Source organism: Carcharodon carcharias, chromosome 17, assembly GCF_017639515.1.
Source record: "Carcharodon carcharias isolate sCarCar2 chromosome 17, sCarCar2.pri, whole genome shotgun sequence".
NCBI lineage: Eukaryota > Metazoa > Chordata > Chondrichthyes > Lamniformes > Lamnidae > Carcharodon > Carcharodon carcharias.
In genome coordinates this window covers 10,827,787-10,847,343 of record NC_054483.1, presented here as the reverse complement: position 1 = coordinate 10,847,343, position 19,557 = coordinate 10,827,787, and positions in this window count along the sequence as shown.

Genomic DNA, 19,557 nt, shown 5'->3' with positions numbered 1-19,557 from the left:
GTGTGTGTACACAGTTGTGTGTGTGTACACGTGTGTGTGTGTGTACACTGTGTGTGTGTACACTGCGTGTGAGTACACTGTGTGTGTGTGTGTGTACACAGTTGTGTTTGTGTACACAGTTGTGTGTGTGTGTACACATTTGTGTGTGTGTGCACACTGTGTGTGTGTACACTGCGTGTGAGTACACTGTGTGTGTGTGTACACACTGTTGTGTGTGTGTGTTCACTGTTGTGTGTGTCTGTATACAAATTGTGTTTGTGTATCCACAGTGTGTGTGTGTGTGTGTGTCCACTGTTGTTTGAGTGTGTGTACACAGTGTGTGGGAGTGTTTGTGTGTATACAAAGTGTGTGTGTACACAGTATGTGTGTGTTTACACAGTTGTGTGTGTGTTTGTGTACACAGTTGTGAGTGTGTGTACCCAGTGTGTGTGTGTGTACACAGTGTGTGTGTCTATGCAGTTGTGTGTGTGTGTGTATACACTGTGTGTTTGTACACTGTTGTGTGTGTGTGTACACAGCTGTGTGTGTGTACACATTTGTGTGTGTACACAGTGTGTGTGTAGTACACAGTGTGTGCGTGTATACACAGTGTTTGTGTGTGTGTGTACAGTGTGTTTTTGTGTGTGGGTGTGTATACACAGTGGGTGTGTATACACAGTGTGTGTGTGTGTCTGTACTCTGATCTGTGTGTGTGTGTGTACACACATTGTGTATGTGTCTGTGTAAACACAGTTGTGTTTGTGTGTGTACACAGTTGTGTGTGTGTATACACAATGTGTGTGTGTGTGTACACAGTTGTGTTTGTGTACACAGTTGTGTGTGTGTGTACACATTTGTGTGTGCGCGCGTGTGTACACTGTTGTGTGTGTGTGTTTGTACACAGTGTGTGTGTGTGTGTGTACACAGTGTGTGTGTGTCTGTATACACAGTGTGTGTGTATACACAGTGTGTGTGTGTCTGTACAAAGTGTGTGGGAGTGTTTGTGTGTATACAAAGTGTGTGTGTACAGAGTGTGTGTGTGTGTGTGTGTGTAGTAAACAGTGAATGTGTGTTTACACAGTGTTTGTGTGTGTGTGTACACAGTGTGTGTGTGTGTGTGCGTGTGTGTGTACACAGTTGTGTGTGCGTACGTATACACAGTGTGTGTGTGTATACAGTGTGTGTGTACACAGTTGTGTGTGTGTGTATGTGTACAGAGTGTGTGTGTGTATAGACAGTGTGTGTGTGTGTGTGTGAACACAGTTGTGTGTGTGTGTGTGTGTACACAGTGTGTGTGTGTGTACACATTTGTTTGTGTGTGTGTACACTGTGTGTGTGTCTGTACACTGTTGCGTGCGTGTGTACACTGTGTGTGTGTGTACACTATGTGTGTGTACATGATTGTCTGTGTGTACACTGTTGTGTGTTTGTGTGTGCACTGTGTGTGTGTGTACACTGTTCTGTGTGTACACTGTGTTTGCGTGTGTACACTGTGAGTGTGTGTACACTTGTGTGTGTGTGTGTACACTACTGTGTGTGCGTTAGTTTGTTCACTGTGTGTGTGTGTGTGTGTGCACTGTTGTGTGTGTGTGTGTGTACACTGTTGTGTGTGTGTATACACTGTTGTGTGTGTGTGTACACTGTTATGTGTGTGTGTACACTGTTGTGTGTGTACACTGTGAGTGTGTGTGAAAATTGTGTGTGTGTGTACACTGTGCGTGTGTGTGTGTATGTACACTGTGTGTGTGTGTACACAGTGTGTGTTGTGTTTGTGTGTGTACAATGTGTGTGTGTATACACAGTGTGGGTGTGCGTGTACACAGTGTGTGTGTGTGTGTGTGTGCGTACACTGTTGTGTGTGTGTAAACAGTGTGTGTGTGTGTGTGTACACTGTTGTTTGTGTGTTTGAACAGAGTGTGTGTTTAAACAGTGTGTGTGTGTGTGTGTATACACAGTGTGTGTGTATACACAGTGTGTGTGTTTGTGTGTGCGTGTGTACACAGTTGTGTGTGTGTGTACACAGTTGTGTGTGTGTGTATATACACAGTGTGTGTTTGTGTACACATTGTGTTTGTGTGTGTGTACACAGTTGTGTGTGTGTGTATAAACAGTGTACACTGTTGTGTACACTGTTGTGAGTGGGTGTGTGTACAGAGTTGTGTGTATACACAGTTGTATTTGTGTGCACAAAGTTGTGTGTGTGTGTGTACACAGTTGTATGTGTGTGTACACAGTTGTGTGTGTGTACACAGTTGTAATGGGTGTGTGTACACAGTTGTGCGTCTGTGTACACAGTTGAGCGTGGGTGTGTGTACACAGTTGTGCGTGTGTACACAGTTGTGTGTTTACATAGTTGTGTTTGTGTGTGTGTACACAGTTGTGTATGGGTGTGTGTACACAGTTGTGTGTGTGTGTTCAGAGTTGTGTGTGTGTACACAGTTGTGTGTTTACACAGTTGTGTGTGTGTCTGTACCGAGTTGTGTATTTGTGTGTGCGTACAGAGTTGTGTGTATGCACACAGTTTTGAGTGTGTGTGTGTGTACACAGTTGTGTGTGTCTATATGTTTACACAGTTGGGTGTGTGTACACAGTTGAGTGTGTGTACACAGTTGTGTGTGTGTGTGTGTGTGTACACAGTTGTGTGTGTGTGCACAATTGTGTGTGTGTACACAGTTGTGTGTGTGTGTGTATACACAGTGTGTGTGTGTGTGTGTGTAAACAAAGTGTGTGTGTGTTTACACAGTTGTGTGTGTGTGTACACAGTTGTGCGTGTGTGTGTGTGTACACAGTTGTGTGTGTATGTACACAGCTGTGTGTGTGTGTGTTTGTACACAGTTGTCTGTGTGTACACAGTTTTGTGTGTGTGTTTCTACACATTTGTGTGTGTGTGTACAGTGTGTGTTTGTGTGTCTATACAGTTGTGTGTGTGTGTCTACACAGTTATGTGTGTGTGTACACAGTGTGTGTGAGTGTGTGTGTACACAGTTGTGTGTGTGTACACAGTTGTGTGTGTGTACACATGTGTGTGTGTGTGTACACTGTGTGTGTGTACACTGCGTGTGAGTACACTGTGTGTGTGTGTGTGTACACAGTTGTGTTTGTGTACACAGTTGTGTGTGTGTGTACACATTTGTGTGTGTGTGCACACTGTGTGTGTGTACACTGCGTGTGAGTACACTGTGTGTGTGTGTACACACTGTTGTGTGTGTGTGTTCACTGTTGTGTGTGTCTGTATACAAATTGTGTTTGTGTATCCACTGTGTGTGTGTGTGTGTGTGTCCACTGTTGTTTGAGTGTGTGTACACAGTGTGTGGGAGTGTTTGTGTGTATACAAAGTGTGTGTGTACACAGTGTGTGTGTGTGTACACAGTTGTGTGTGTGTTTGTGTACACAGTTGTGAGTGTGTGTACCCAGTGTGTGTGTGTGTACACAGTGTGTGTGTCTATGCAGTTGTGTGTGTGTGTGTATACACTGTGTGTTTGTACACTGTTGTGTGTGTGTGTACACAGCTGTGTGTGTGTACACATTTGTGTGTGTACACAGTGTGTGTGTAGTACACAGTGTGTGCGTGTATACACAGTGTTTGTGTGTGTGTGTGTACAGTGTGTTTTTGTGTGTGGGTGTGTATACACAGTGGGTGTGTATACACAGTGTGTGTGTGTGTCTGTACTCTGATCTGTGTGTGTGTGTACACAGTGTGTGTGTGTACACACATTGTGTATGTGTCTGTGTAAACGCAGTGTGTGTGTGTACACAGTTGTGTTTGTGTGTGTACACAGTTGTGTGTGTGTATACACAATGTGTGAGTGTGTGTACACTTGTGTGTGTGTGTGTGTGTACACAGCTGTGTGTGTGTACACAGTTGTGTGTGTGTCTACACAGCTGTGTGTGTGTGTGTACACAGTTGTGTGTGTGTGTACACAGTGTGTGTGTATACACAGTGTGTGTGTATACAAAGTGTGTGTGTGTTTACACAGTTGTGTGTGTGTGTACACAGTTGTGCGTGTGTGTGTGTGTACACAGTTGTGTGTGTGTACACAGCTGTGCATGAGTGTGTGTTTGTACACAGTTGTCTGTGTGTACACAGTTGTGTGTGTGTGTGTGTGTGTCCACAGTTGTGTGTATGTGTACAAAGTTGTGTGTGTGTAGGTACACAGTTGTGTGTGTGTACACAGTTGTAATGGGTTTGTGTACACAATTGTGCATTTGTGTACATAGTTGTGCGTGGGTGTGTGTACACAGTTGTGCGTGTGTGTGTACTCAGTTGTGAGTGTGTGTATGTGTACACAGTTGGGTGTGTGTACACAGTTGAGTGTGTGTACACAGTTGTGTGTGTGTGTACACAGTTGTGTGTGTGTGTGCACAATTGTGTGTGTGTACACAGTTGTGTGTGTGTCTGTGTACGTAGCTGTGTGTGTGTACACACAGTTGTGTGTGTCTGTACACAGCTGTGTGTGTGTAAACAGTTGTGTGTGTATGTACACAGTGTGTGTGTGTATACACAGTTGTGTGTGTGTACAAAGTGAGTGTGTGTTTACACAGTTGTGTGTGTGTGTACACAGTTGTGCGTGTGTGTGTGTGTACACAGTTGTGTGTGTGTACACAGTTGTGTGTGTGTGTGTTTGTACACAGTTGTCTGTGTCTACACTGTTATGTGTGTGTGTACACACTGTGTGTGTGTGTGTGTAAACAATTGTGTGTGTGTGTGTGTGTGTGTACACAGATGTGTGTTTGTGTGTGTACACAGTTGTGTGTGTGTACACAGTTGTGTGTGTCTACACATTTGTGTATGTGTGCACAATGTGTGCGTGTACACTGCGTGTGAGTACACTGTGTGTGTGTACACTGTTGTGTGTGTGTGTGTGTGTTCACTTTTGTGTGTGTGTGTACACAGTGTGTGTGTGTGTCTGTATACAAAGTGTGTGTGTATACACGGTGTGTGTGTACACTGTTGTTTGTGTGTGTGTACACAGTGTGTGGGAGTGATTGTGTGTATACAAAGTGTGTGTACACAGTGTGTGTGTGTGTAGTACACAGTGTGTGCGTGCATACACAGTTTTTGTGTCTGTGTGTACATAGTGTGTGTGTCTGTGTGTACACAGTTGTGTGTGCGTACGTATACACAGTGTGTGTGTGTGTGTATACCGTGTGTGTGTGTGTACACAGTTGGGTGTGTGTGTGTGTGTGTACACAGTGTGTGTGTATACACTGTGTGTGTGAGTGTATGTGAACACAGTTGTGTGTGTGTGTGTGTGTTCACAATGTGTGTGTGTGTGTGTGTGTTTACACAGTTGTGTGTGTGTGTACACAGTGTGTGAGTGTGTACACAGTTGTGTGTGTTTGTGTACACTGTTGTGAGCGGGTGTGTGTACACATTTTTGTGTGTGTGTGTGTACACAGTGTGTGTGTGTGTCTATACACAGTGTGTGTTTGTGCATACACAGTTGTGTGCGTGTGTTTGTGTCCACTGTGTGTGTACACTGTTGTGTGTGTGTGTTTGTGTGTGTGTGTGTACACAGTTGTGTGTGTGTGGACACAGTTGTGTGTGTATGTACACATTTGTGTGTGTGTGTGTAGAGGTTGTGTGTGTGTGTGTAGACAGTTATGTGCATGTGTACACAGTTGTGCCTGTGTGTGTGTACACAGTTGTGTGTGTACACAGCTGTGTGTGTGTGTGCGTGTGTGCACAGTTGTCTGTGTGTACACAGTTTTGTCTGTGTGTGTGTGCACACAGTTGTGTGTGTGTACAGTGTTTGTTTGTGTGTGTGTACACAGTTGTGTGTGTCTACACAGTTGTGTGTGTGTGTACACAGTTGTGCCTGTGTGTGTGTACACAGTTGTGTGTGTACACAGCTGTGTGTGTGCGTGCGTGTGTGCACAGTTGTCTGTGTGTACACAGTTTTGTCTGTGTGTGTGTGCACACAGTTGTGTGTGTGTACAGTGTTTGTGTGTGTGTACACAGTTATGTGTGTCTACACAGTTGTGTGTGTATGTACACAGTGTGTGTGTGTTTGTGTAAACAATTGTGTGTGTGTGTATGTGTACACAGATGTGTTTGTGTGTGTGTGCACAGTTGTGTGTGTGTGTGTACACAGCTGTGTGTGTGTACACAGTTTTGTGTGTGTGTGTACACAGTTGAGTGTGTGTGTGTACGCTGTGTGTGTACACTGCGTGTGAGTACACTGTGTGTGTGTACACTATTGTGTGTGTGTGTGTGTACACTGTTGTGTATGTGTGTACACAGTGTGTGTGTGTGTGTGTGTGTACACAGTGTGTGTGTGTGTCTGTATACACAGTGTGTGTGTATACACAGTGAATATGTGTGTGTGTGTGTACACAGTGTGTGGGAGTGTTTGTGTGTATAAAAAGTGTGTGTGTACACATTGTGTGTGTGTGTAGTACACAGTGAATGTGTGTTTACACAGTGTTTGTGTGTGTGTGTACACAGTGTGTGTGTGTGTACACAGTTGTGTGTGCGTACGTATACACAGTGTGTGTGTGTGTGTATACAGTGTGTGTGTACACAGCTGTGTGTGTGTATGTGTACAGAGTGTGTGTGTATAGACAGTGTGTGTGTGTGTGTGAACACAGTTGTGTGTGTGTGTATACAGTGTGTGTGTGTGTACACAGTTGTGTGTGTGTGTGTGTACACTGTGTGTGTGTGTCTGCACACTGTTGTGTGCGTGTGTACACTTTGTGTGTGTGTGTACACTGTTGTGTGTGTGCGTGTGTGTACACTGTTGTTTGTGTGTGTACACTGTTGTGTGCGTGTGTACACTTTGTGTGTGTATGTACACAATTGTGTGTGTACACAGTTGTGTGTGTGCACACAGTTGTGTGTCTTTACACGATTGCGTGTGTGTGTACACAGTTGTGTGTTTGTGTGTGAGTACCGAGTTGTTTGTGTGTACACAGTTGTGTGTGTGTGTCTGTACACAGTTTAAGGTGTGTGTGTGTGTGTACACATTTGTGTGTGTGTGCACAGTTGAGTGTGTGTACACAGTTATGTGTGTGTGTGTGTACACAGTTGTGTGTGTGTGTGTGTGTACACAGTTGTTTTTGTGTGTGTACATAGCTGTGTGTGTGTGTGTGTGTGTACACAGGTGTGTGTGTGTGTGTGTGTACACAGCTGTGTGTGTGTGGGTGCACAGTTGTGTGTGTGTGGGTACACAGTTGTGTGTGTGTGTACATAGTTGTGTGTGCGTACGTATACACAGTGTGTGTGTGTGTATACAGTGTGTGTGTACACAGTGTGTGTGTGAGTGCGTGTACACAGTTGGGTGTGTGCGTGTATACACTGTGTGTGTGAGTGTGTGTGAACACAGTTGTGTGTGTGTGTGTGTGTTCACAATGTGTGTGTGTGTTTACACAGTTGTGTGTGTGTGTACACAGTGTGTGAGTGTGTACACAGTTGTGTGTGTGTTTGTGTACACTGTTGTGAGTGGGTGTGTGTACATATTTGTGTGTGTGTGTACAAAGTGTGTGTGTGTGTCTATACACAGTGTGTTTGTGCATACACAGTTGTGTGTGTGTGTGTGTGTGTGTCCACTGTGTGTGTACACTGTTGTGTGTGTGTGTTTGTGTGTGTGTGTGTACACAGTTGTGTGTGTGTGTGTGGACACAGTTGTGTGTGTATGTACACATTTGTGTGTGTGTGTGTGTAGAAGTTGTGTGTGTGTGTGTACACAGTTGTGTGCATGTGGGTTTACACAGTTGTGTGTGTGTGTACACAATTGTGCCTGTGTGTGTGTACACAGTTGTGTGTGTACACAGCTGTGTGTGTGTGTGCGTGTGTGTACAGTTGTCTGTGTGTACACAGTTTTGTCTGTGTGTGCTTGCACACAGTTGTGTGTGTGTACAGTGTTTGTTTGTGTGTGTACACAGTTGTGTGTGTCTACACAGTTGTGTGTGTCTACACAGTTGTGTGTGTATGTACACAGTGTGTGTGTGTTTGTGTAAACAATTGTGTGTGTGTGTGTGTGTGTACACAGATGTGTTTGTGTGTGTGTGCACAGTTGTGTGTGTGTGTACACAGTTGTGTGTGTGTACACAGTTTTGTGTGTGTGTGTACACAGTTGAGTGTGTGTGTGTAAGGTGTGTGTGTGTACACTGCGTGTGAGTACAATGTGTGTGTGTGTGTGTACACTATTGTGTGTGTGTACACTGTTGTGTGTGTGTACAGTGTCTGTGTGTGTGTACACAGTGTGTGTGTGTCTGTATATACAGTGTGTGTGTATACACAGTGAATATGTGTGTGTGTGTACACAGTGTGTGGGAGTGTTTGTGTGTATAAAAGGTGTGTGTGTACACAGTGTGTGTGTGTGTGTAGTACACAGTGAATGTGTGTTTACACAGTGTTTGTGTGTGTGTGTACACAGTGTGTGTGTGTGTGTACACAGTTGTGTGTGCGTATGTATACACAGTGTGTGTGTGTGTATATACAGTGTGTGTGTACACAGCTGTGTGTGTGTGAATGTGTACAGAGTGTGTGTGTATAGACAGTGTGTGTGTGTGTGTGAACACAGTTGTGTGTGTGTGTATACAGTGTGTGTGTGTACACAGTTGTGTGTGTGTGTGTACACTGTGTGTGTGTGTCTGCACACTGTTGTGTGTGTGCGTGTGTGTGTGTACACTGTTGTGTGTGTGTGTGTGTACACAGTGTGTGTGTGTGTACACAGTGTGTGTGTGTGTCTGTATACACAGTGTGTGTGTATACACAGTGTGTGTGTGTCTGTACAAAGTGTGTGGGAGTGTTTGTGTGTATACAAAGTGTGTGTGTACACAGTGTGTGTGTGTGTGTGTGTGTGGTAAACAGTGAATGTGTGTTTACACAGTGTTTGTGTGTGTGTGTACACTGTGTGTGTCTGTGTGTGCGTGTGTGTGTACACAGTTGTGTGTGCGTATGTATACACAGTGTGTGTGTGTGTGTATACAGTGTGTGTGTACACAGTTGTGTGTGTGTGTATGTGTACAGAGTGTGTGTGTGTATAGACAGTGTTTGTGTGTGTGTGAACACAGTTGTGTGTGTGTGTGTACACAGTGTGTGTGTGTACACATTTGTTTGTGTGTGTGTACACATTTGTGTGTGTCTACACAGTTGTGTGTGTATGTACACAGTGTGTGTGTGTTTGTGTAAACAATTGTGTGTGTGTGTGTGTGTGTACACAGATGTGTTTGTGTGTGTGTGCACAGTTGTGTGTGTGTGTACACAGCTGTGTGTGTGTACACAGTTTTGTATGTGTGTGTACACAGTTGAGTGTGTGTGTACGCTGTGTGTGTACACTGCGTGTGAGTACACTGTGTGTGTGTACACTATTGTGTGTGTGTGTGTTTACACTGTTGTGTATGTGTGTACACAGTGTGTGTGTGTGTGTGTGTGTACACAGTGTGTGTGTGTGTCTGTATACACAGTGTGTGTGTATACACAGTGAATATGTGTGTGTGTGTGTGTACACAGTGTGTGGGAGTGTTTGTGTGTATAAAAAGTGTGTGTGTACACATTGTGTGTGTGTGTAGTACACAGTGAATGTGTGTTTACACAGTGTTTGTGTGTGTGTGTACACAGTGTGTGTGTGTGTACACAGTTGTGTGTGCGTATGTATACACAGTGTGTGTGTGTATACAGTGTGTGTGTACACAGCTGTGTGTGTGTGAATGTGTACAGAGTGTGTGTGTATAGACAGTGTGTGTGTGTGTGTGTGTGTGAACACAGTTGTGTGTGTGTGTATACAGTGTGTGTGTGTGTGTGTACACAGTTGTGTGTGTGTGTACACTGTGTGTGTGTGTGTGTCTGCACACTGTTGTGTGTGTGCGTGTGTGTACACTGTTGTGTGTGTGTGTGTACACAGTGTGTGTGTGTGTACACAGTGTGTGTGTGTGTCTGTATACACAGTGTGTGTGTATACACAGTGTGTGTGTGTCTGTACAAAGTGTGTGGGAGTGTTTGTGTGTATACAAACTGTGTGTGTACACAGTGTGTGTGTGTGTGTGTGGTAAACAGTGAATGTGTGTTTACACAGTGTTTGTGTGTGTGTGTACACTGTGTGTGTCTGTGTGTGCGTGTGTGTGTACACAGTTGTGTGTGCGTATGTATACACAATGTGTGTGTGTGTGTATACAGTGTGTGTGTACACAGTTGTGTGTGTGTGTATGTGTACAGAGTGTGTGTGTGTATAGACAGTGTTTGTGTGTGTGTGAACACAGTTGTGTGTGTGTGTGTACACAGTGTGTGTGTGTGTACACATTTGTTTGTGTGTGTGTACACAGTTGTGTGTGTCTACACAGTTGTGTGTGTATGTACACAGTGTGTGTGTGTTTGTGTAAACAATTGTGTGTGTGTGTGTGTGTGTGTACACAGATGTGTTTGTGTGTGTGTGCACAGTTGTGTGTGTGTGTACACAGCTGTGTGTGTGTACACAGTTTTGTGTGTGTGTGTACACAGTTGAGTGTGTGTGTGTACGCTGTGTGTGTACACTGCGTGTGAGTACACTGTGTGTGTGTACACTATTGTGTGTGTGTGTGTGTACACTGTTGTGTATGTGTGTACACAGTGTGTGTGTGTGTGTGTACACAGTGTGTGTGTGTGTCTGTATACACAGTGTGTGTGTATACACAGTGAATATGTGTGTGTGTGTGTACACAGTGTGTGGGAGTGTTTGTGTGTATAAAAAGTGTGTGTGTACACATTGTGTGTGTGTGTAGTACACAGTGAATGTGTGTTTACACAGTGTTTGTGTGTGTGTGTACACAGTGTGTGTGTGTGTACACAGTTGTGTGTGCGTACGTATACACAGTGTGTGTGTGTGTGTATACAGTGTGTGTGTACACAGCTGTGTGTGTGTATGTGTACAGAGTGTGTGTGTATAGACAGTGTGTGTGTGTGTGTGAACACAGTTGTGTGTGTGTGTATACAGTGTGTGTGTGTGTACACAGTTGTGTGTGTGTGTGTACACTGTGTGTGTGTGTGTCTGCACACTGTTGTGTGCGTGTGTACACTTTGTGTGTGTGTGTACACTGTTGTGTGTGTGCGTGTGTGTACACTGTTGTGTGTGTGTGTGTGTGTACACTGTTGTGTGCGTGTGTACACTTTGTGTGTGTGTATGTACACAATTGTGTGTGTACACAGTTGTGTGTGTGCACACAGTTGTGTGTCTTTACACGATTGCGTGTGTGTGTACACAGTTGTGTGTTTGTGTGTGAGTACCGAGTTGTTTGTGTGTACACAGTTGTGTGTGTGTGTCTGTACACAGTTTAATGTGTGTGTGTGTACACATTTGTGTGTGTGTACACAGTTGAGTGTGTGTACACAGTTATGTGTGTGTGTGTGTACACAGTTGTGTGTGTGTGTGTGTACACAGTTGTTTTTGTGTGTGTACATAGCTGTGTGTGTGTGTGTGTGTACACAGGTGTGTGTGTGTGTGTGTACACAGCTGTGTGTGTGTGGGTACACAGTTGTGTGTGTGTGGGTACACAGTTGTGTGTGTGTGTACACAGTTGTGTGTGCGTACGTATACACAGTGTGTGTGTGTATACAGTGTGTGTGTGTACACAGTGTGTGTGTGAGTGCGTGTACACAGTTGTGTGTGCGTACGTATACACTGTGTGTGTGAGTGTGTATACAGTGCGTGTGTGTACACAGTGTGTGTGTGAGTGCGTGTACACAGTTGGGTGTGTGTGTGTATACACTGTGTGTGTGAGTGTGTGTGAACACAGTTGTGTGTGTGTGTGTGTGTGTTCACAATGTGTGTGTGTGTTTACACAGTTGTGTGTGTGTGTACACAGTGTGTGAGTGTGTACACAGTTGTGTGTGTGTTTGTGTACACTGTTGTGAGTGGGTGTGTGTACACATTTGTGTGTGTGTCTACAAAGTGTGTGTGTGTGTCTATACACAGTGTGTTTGTGCATACACAGTTGTGTGTGTGTGTGTGTGTGTCCACTGTGTGTGTACACTGTTGTGTTTGTGTGTGTGTGTGTACACAGTTGTGTGTGTGTGTGTGGACACAGTTGTGTGTGTATGTACACATTTGTGTGTGTGTGTGTGTAGAAGTTGTGTGTGTGTGTGTACACAGTTGTGTGCATGTGGGTTTACACAGTTGTGTGTGTGTACACAGTTGTGCCTGTGTGTGTGTACACAGTTGTGTGTGTACACAGCTGTGTGTGTGTGTGCATGTGTGTACAGTTGTCTGTGTGTACACAGTTTTGTCTGTGTGTGCGTGCACAACGTTGTGTGTGTGTACAGTGTTTGTTTGTGTGTGTACACAGTTGTGTGTGTCTACACAGTTGTGTGTGTATGTACACAGTGTGTGTGTGTTTGTGTAAACAATTGTGTGTGTGTGTGTGTGTGTACACAGATGTGTTTGTGTGTGTGTGCACAGTTGTGTGTGTGTGTACACAGTTGTGTGTGTGTACACAGTTTTGTGTGTGTGTACACAGTTGAGTGTGTGTGTAAGGTGTGTGTGTGTACACTGCGTGTGAGTACAACGTGAGTGTGTGTGTACACTATTGTGTGTGTGTGTGTGTAAACTGTTGTGTGTGTATACAGTGTGTGTGTGTGTACACAGTGTGTGTGTGTCTGTATATACAGTGTGTGTGTATACACAGTGAATATGTGTGTGTGTGTACACAGTGTGTGGGAGTGTTTGTGTGTATAAAAGGTGTGTACACTGTGAGTGTGTGTGAAAACTGTGTGTGTGTACATTGTGCGTGTGTGTGTGTATATACACCGTGTGTGTGTGCATGTGTACACAGTGTGTGTTGTGTTTGTGTTTGTACAATGTGTGTGTGTATACACAGTGTGGGTGTACGTGTACACAGTGTGTGTGTGTGTGTGTGTACACTGTTGTTTGTGTGTTGAAACAGAGTGTGTGTTTAAACAGTGTGTGTGTGTATACACAGTGTGTGTGTATACACAGTGTGTGTGTGCGTGTGTGCGTGTGTACACAGTTGTGTGTGTGTGTACACAGTTGTGTGTGAGTGTATATACACAGTGTGTGTGTGTGTACACATTGTGTTTGTGTGTATGTACACAGTTGTGTGTGTGTATAAACAGTTGTTTGTGTGTACACAGTTGTGTGTGTGTGTCTGTACACAGTTTAATGTGTGTGTGTGTACACATTTGTGTGTGTGTACACAGTTGAGTGTGTGTACACAGTTATGTGTGTGTGTGTGTACACAGTTGTGTGTGTGTGTGTGTACACAGTTGTTTTTGTGTGTGTACATAGCTGTGTGTGTGTGTGTGTGTACACAGGTGTGTGTGTGTGTGTGTACACAGCTGTGTGTGTGTGGGTACACAGTTGTGTGTGTGTGGGTACACAGTTGTGTGTGTGTGTACACAGTTGTGTGTGCGTACGTATACACAGTGTGTGTGTGTGTATACAGTGTGTGTGTGTACACAGTGTGTGTGTGAGTGCGTGTACACAGTTGTGTGTGCGTACGTATACACTGTGTGTGTGAGTGTGTATACAGTGCGTGTGTGTACACAGTGTGTGTGTGAGTGCGTGTACACAGTTGGGTGTGTGTGTGTATACACTGTGTGTGTGAGTGTGTGTGAACACAGTTGTGTGTGTGTGTGTGTGTTCACAATGTGTGTGTGTGTTTACACAGTTGTGTGTGTGTGTACACAGTGTGTGAGTGTGTACACAGTTGTGTGTGTGTTTGTGTACACTGTTGTGAGTGGGTGTGTGTACACATTTGTGTGTGTGTCTACAAAGTGTGTGTGTGTGTCTATACACAGTGTGTTTGTGCATACACAGTTGTGTGTGTGTGTGTGTGTGTCCACTGTGTGTGTACACTGTTGTGTGTGTGTGTTTGTGTGTGTGTGTGTACACAGTTGTGTGTGTGTGTGTGGACACAGTTGTGTGTGTATGTACACATTTGTGTGTGTGTGTGTGTAGAAGTTGTGTGTGTGTGTGTACACAGTTGTGTGCATGTGGGTTTACACAGTTGTGTGTGTGTGTACACAGTTGTGCCTGTGTGTGTGTACACAGTTGTGTGTGTACACAGCTGTGTGTGTGTGTGCATGTGTGTACAGTTGTCTGTGTGTACACAGTTTTGTCTGTGTGTGCGTGCACAACGTTGTGTGTGTGTACAGTGTTTGTTTGTGTGTGTACACAGTTGTGTGTGTCTACACAGTTGTGTGTGTATGTACACAGTGTGTGTGTGTTTGTGTAAACAATTGTGTGTGTGTGTGTGTGTGTGTACACAGATGTGTTTGTGTGTGTGTGCACAGTTGTGTGTGTGTGTACACAGTTGTGTGTGTGTACACAGTTTTGTGTGTGTGTACACAGTTGAGTGTGTGTGTAAGGTGTGTGTGTGTACACTGCGTGTGAGTACAACGTGAGTGTGTGTGTACACTATTGTGTGTGTGTGTGTGTAAACTGTTGTGTGTGTATACAGTGTGTGTGTGTGTACACAGTGTGTGTGTGTGTGTATATACAGTGTGTGTGTATACACAGTGAATATGTGTGTGTGTGTACACAGTGTGTGGGAGTGTTTGTGTGTATAAAAGGTGTGTACACTGTGAGTGTGTGTGAAAACTGTGTGTGTGTACATTGTGCGTGTGTGTGTGTATATACACCGTGTGTGTGTGCGTGTGTACACAGTGTGTGTTGTGTTTGTGTTTGTACAATGTGTGTGTGTATACACAGTGTGGGTGTGCGTGTACACAGTGTGTGTGTGTGTGTGTGTACACTGTTGTTTGTGTGTTGAAACAGAGTGTGTGTTTAAACAGTGTGTGTGTGTATACACAGTGTGTGTGTATACACAGTGTGTGTGTGCGTGTGTGCGTGTGTACACAGTTGTGTGTGTGTGTACACAGTTGTGTGTGAGTGTATATACACAGTGTGTGTGTGTGTACACATTGTGTTTGTGTGTATGTACACAGTTGTGTGTGTGTATAAACAGTTGTTTGTGTGTACACAGTTGTGTGTGTGTGTCTGTACACAGTTTAATGTGTGTGTGTGTACACATTTGTGTGTGTGTACACAGTTGAGTGTGTGTACACAGTTATGTGTGTGTGTGTGTACACAGTTGTGTGTGTGTGTGTGTACACAGTTGTTTTTGTGTGTGTACATAGCTGTGTGTGTGTGTGTGTGTACACAGGTGTGTGTGTGTGTGTGTACACAGCTGTGTGTGTGTGGGTACACAGTTGTGTGTGTGTGGGTACACAGTTGTGTGTGTGTGTACACAGTTGTGTGTGCGTACGTATACACAGTGTGTGTGTGTGTATACAGTGTGTGTGTGTACACAGTGTGTGTGTGAGTGCGTGTACACAGTTGTGTGTGCGTACGTATACACTGTGTGTGTGAGTGTGTATACAGTGCGTGTGTGTACACAGTGTGTGTGTGAGTGCGTGTACACAGTTGGGTGTGTGTGTGTATACACTGTGTGTGTGAGTGTGTGTGAACACAGTTGTGTGTGTGTGTGTGTGTGTGTTCACAATGTGTGTGTGTGTTTACACAGTTGTGTGTGTGTGTACACAGTGTGTGAGTGTGTACACAGTTGTGTGTGTGTTTGTGTACACTGTTGTGAGTGGGTGTGTGTACACATTTGTGTGTGTGTCTACAAAGTGTGTGTGTGTGTCTATACACAGTGTGTTTGTGCATACACAGTTGTGTGTGTGTGTGTGTGTCCACTGTGTGTGTACACTGTTGTGTGTGTGTGTTTGTGTGTGTGTGTGTACACAGTTGTGTGTGTGTGTGTGTGTGGACACAGTTGTGTGTGTATGTACACATTTGTGTGTGTGTGTGTGTAGAAGTTGTGTGTGTGTGTGTACACAGTTGTGTGCATGTGGGTTTACACAGTTGTGTGTGTGTGTACACAGTTGTGCCTGTGTGTGTGTACACAGTTGTGTGTGTACACAGCTGTGTGTGTGTGTGCATGTGTGTACAGTTGTCTGTGTGTACACAGTTTTGTCTGTGTGTGCGTGCACAACGTTGTGTGTGTGTACAGTGTTTGTTTGTGTGTGTACACAGTTGTGTGTGTCTACACAGTTGTGTGTGTATGTACACAGTGTGTGTGTGTTTGTGTAAACAATTGTGTGTGTGTGTGTGTGTGTGTACACAGATGTGTTTGTGTGTGTGTACACAGTTGTGTGTGTGTGTACACAGTTGTGTGTGTGTACACAGTTTTGTGTGTGTGTACACAGTTGAGTGTGTGTGTAAGGTGTGTGTGTGTACACTGCGTGTGAGTACAACGTGAGTGTGTGTGTACACTATTGTGTGTGTGTGTGTGTAAACTGTTGTGTGTGTATACAGTGTGTGTGTGTGTACACAGTGTGTGTGTGTCTGTATATACAGTGTGTGTGTATACACAGTGAATATGTGTGTGTGTGTACACAGTGTGTGGGAGTGTTTGTGTGTATAAAAGGTGTGTGTGTACACAGTGTGTGTGTGTGTGTAGTACACAGTGAATGTGTGTTTACACAGTGTTTGTGTGTGTGTGTACACAGTGTGTGTGTGTGTGTGTGTACACAGTTGTGTGTGCGTATGTATACACAGTGTGTGTGTATACAGTGTGTGTGTACACAGCTGTGTGTGTGTGAATGTGTACAGAGTGTGTGTGTATAGACAGTGTGTGTGTGTGTGTGAACACAGTTGTGTGTGTGTGTATACAGTGTGTGTGTGTGTGTGTGTACACAGTTGTGTGTGTGTGTTTACACTGTGTGTGTGTGTGTCTGCACACTGTTGTGTGTGTGCGTGTGTGTACACTGTTGTGTGTGTGTGTGTACACAGTGTGTGTGTGTGTACACAGTGTGTGTGTGTGTCTGTATACACAGTGTGTGTGTACACACAGTGTGTGTGTCTGTACAAAGTGTGTGGGAGTGTTTGTGTGTATACAAAGTGTGTGTGTACACAGTGTGTGTGTGTGTGTAGTAAACAGTGAATGTGTGTTTACACAGTGTTTGTGTGTGTGTGTACACTGTGTGTGTCTGTGTGTGCGTGTGTGTGTACACAGTTGTGTGTGCGTATGTATACACAATGTGTGTGTGTGTGTATACAGTGTGTGTGTACACAGTTGTGTGTGTGTGTATGTGTACAGAGTGTGTGTGTGTATAGACAGTGTTTGTGTGTGTGTGAACACAGTTGTGTGTGTGTGTGTACACAGTGTGTGTGTGTGTACACATTTGTTTGTGTGTGTGTACATTGTGTGTGTGTGTCTGTACACTGTTGCGTGCGTGTGTACACTGTGTGAGTGTGTGTACACTATGTGTGTGTACATGATTGTCTGTGTGTACACTGTTGTGTGTTTGTGTGTGCACTGTGTGTGTTTGTACACTGTTCTGTGTGTACACTGTGTGTGTGTGTACACTGTGAGTGTGTGTACACTTTTGTGCGTGTGTGTGTACACTACTGTGTGTGCGTTAGGTTGTTCACTGTGTGTGTGTGTACACTGTGAGTGTGTGTACACTTTTGTGTGTGTGTGTACACTACTGTGTGTGCGTTAGTTTGTTCACTGTGTGTGTGTGTACACTGCTGTGTGTGTGTGTACACTGTGTGTGTGTGTACACTGTTGTGTGTGTGTGTACAATGTTGTGTGTGTGTATACACTGTTGTGTGTGTGTGTACACTGTTATGTGTGTGTGTGTGTACACTGTTCTGTGTGTACACTGTGAGTGTGTGTGAAAACTGTGTGTGTGTACATTGTGCGTGTGTGTGTGTATATACACCGTGTGTGTGTGTGTGTGTACACAGTGTGTGTTGTGTTTGTGTTTGTACAATGTGTGTGTGTATACACAGTGTGGGTGTGCGTGTACACAGTGTGTGTGTGTGTGTGTGTACACTGTTGTTTGTGTGTTGAAACAGAGTGTGTGTTTAAACAGTGTGTGTGTGTATACACAGTGTGTGTGTATACACAGTGTGTGTGTGCGTGTGTGCGTGTGTACACAGTTGTGTGTGTGTGTACACAGTTGTGTGTGAGTGTATATACACAGTGTGTGTGTGTGTACACATTGTGTTTGTGTGTATGTACACAGTCGTGTGTGTGTATAAACAGTTGTGTGTGTGTGTACAGAGTTGTGTGTGTACACAGTTGTATTTGTGTGCACAAAGTTGTGTGTGTGTGTGTACACAGTTGTATGTGTGTGTACACAGTTGTGTGTGTGTACACAGTTGTAATGGGTGTGTGTACACAGTTGTGCGTTTGTGTACACAGTTGAGCGTGGTTGTGTGTACACAGTGTGTGTGTGTACACAGTGTGCATGTGTGTGTACACAGTTGCGTGTGTGTGTATGCACACAGTTGAGAGTGTGTACACAGTTGTATGTGTGTGTACACCGCTGTGTTTGTGTGCACTGTTGTGTGTGTGTTTGTGAACACTGTTGTGGGTGTGTGTACACTCTGTGTCTGTGTATACACTGTTGTGTGTGTGTGTACACCGTTCTGTGTGTGTGTGTACACTGTTGTGTGTGAGTGTACACTGCTGTGCATGTCTGTGTGGGTACACTGTTATGTTTGCGTGTGTGTCTGTACACTGTTGTGTGTGTGTACACTGTGTGTTTGTGTACACAATGTGTGTGTGTATAAACATGGTGTTTGTTTACACAGTGTGTGTTGTGTGTGTGTTAACACTGTGTGTGTTTGTATACAGTGTTTCTGTGTGTGTGTGTACACAGTTGGTGTTGTGTGTGTGTGTGTCCACCGTGTGTGTGTCTGTGTGTGTACACTGTGTGTGTGTTTACACATTTCTGTGTGTGTGTGTCTGTACACAGTTGTGTGTGTTTGTACACAGTTGTGTGTGTGTGTGTGTTCACAGTTGTGTGTGTGTACACGGTGTGTGTGTGAACACTGTGTGTGTGTATATACAGTGTGTGTGTACAAAGTGTGTGTTGTGTCTGTACACTGTTTGTGTGTGTATACACAGTGTGTGTGCGTATATAGTGTGTGTTGTGTGTGTGTGCATAAACAGTGTGTGTGTACACTGTTGTGTGTGTGTACACAGTGTGTGTGTGTACATAGTTTGTGTGTGTACATAGTTGTGTGTGTATACACAGTTGTTGGTGGGTGTGTGTACACAGTTGTGTGTGTGTATCTAAAGAGTTGTGTGTGTTTATGTGTGTGTACACAGTTGTGTGTGTGTGTACACAGTTGTGCATGTGTACACAGTTGTGTGTGTTTACATAGATGTGTGTGATCGTGTACACAGTTGTGTGTTTGTGTGTGTACACAGTTGTGTGTGTGTGTACATAGTTGTGTGTGTGTGTGTACACAGATGTGAGTGTACACAGTTGTGTGTGTGTGTACACAGTTGTATGGGTGTGTGTATGTGTGTGTACACAGTTGTGTGTGTGTCTGTACACAGTTGTGTGTGCGTACACAGTTGAGTGTGTGTACACAGTTGTGTGTGTGCGTACACTGTGTGTTTGTGTAAACAATGTGTGTGTGTATATAAACATGGAGTTTGTGTACACAGTGTGTGTTGTGTGTGTGTTAACACTGTTTGTGTTTGTATACAGTGTTTCTGTGTTTGTGTGTACACAGTTTGTGTTGTGTGTGTGTGTCCACCGTGTGTGTGTCTGTGTGTGTACACTGTGTGTGTGTGTTTACACAGTTGTGTGTGTGTGTCTGTACACAATTGTGTGTG